This window comes from Otolemur garnettii, unplaced genomic scaffold, assembly GCF_000181295.1.
Source record: "Otolemur garnettii isolate 467f Iridium unplaced genomic scaffold, OtoGar3 scaffold00153, whole genome shotgun sequence".
In the NCBI taxonomy this organism is placed as follows: Eukaryota; Metazoa; Chordata; class Mammalia; order Primates; family Galagidae; genus Otolemur; species Otolemur garnettii.
The window spans coordinates 1,745,171-1,746,184 of record NW_003852548.1 but is presented as its reverse complement, the minus strand read 5'-3'; positions in this window follow the sequence as shown (position 1 = coordinate 1,746,184).

Sequence of the window (1,014 nt, the reverse complement as noted above, 5' to 3'; positions counted from 1 at the left end):
GCTTGAGCCCAGGAGTTGGAGGTTGCTGTGAGCTGTGATGCCATGGCACTCTACCCAGGGGGATAGCTTGAGGCTCCGTCTCAAAAAAGAAATTGACATGAAGCCTATGTTAACCAGTTTGATGGAAGTGTTTCGGATTGTGTGTGAAAACACCACACTGTACCCCAGAAGTGCATTAATGTACACAAGTTACCATTCAATTAAAAAAAAATTCTTGGGGAAATGGATTGAGAAATTACTCCCATCTCCTCACATGGTGCCTTGCAATATTAAACTCTTTCTCCACTGAAACTTTTGCTCAGTATATTGGCTTTTATCTAGGAAGGGGGCAAGGGACGTGGTGAACTTGAAGATAGGCCTATAGAAATTACTCAAATTTTGGGCAGCACCTGTGGCTAAGTGAGTAGGGCGCAGGCCCCAAATACCGAGGGTGGCAGGTTTGAACCCAGCCCTGGCCAAACTGCAACAAAAAATAGCCAGGCGTTGTGGTGGGCGCCTATAATCCCAGCTGCTTGGGAGGCTGAGGCAAGAGAATCGCTGAAGCCCAGGAGTTGTAAGTTGCTGTGAGCTATGATGCCACAGCACTCTACCAAGGGTGGTAAAGTGAAACTCTGTCTCTTAAAAAAAAAAAGAAAAAGAAAAAGAAAAAAGAAATTACTCAAATTGAAACACAAGTGGAAAAAGAGTATGAAGAAAACAGAACAAAACATCCAAGAGCTGTGGGACAATATAAAATAATGCAATGTATGTGTAATTGTAATCCCAGAGGAAAAGAAAGGCAGAATGAAGCTTACATTTGAAAAAGTAACAGCCAACATTTTTTCAAAAGTAGAAGCAGACATCAAACCACAAATCCAAGAATGTCAGAGAACATCAAGTAGGATAAAAACAAACCAATCCACACCTAGATATATAATATTCAAACCGCTGAAAACTAAAGACAATGACAAAGTCTTGAAGACAGTGAGAAGAGAAAAAAACACATTGCTGTGGACAAACTAGAGTAAGAATTAG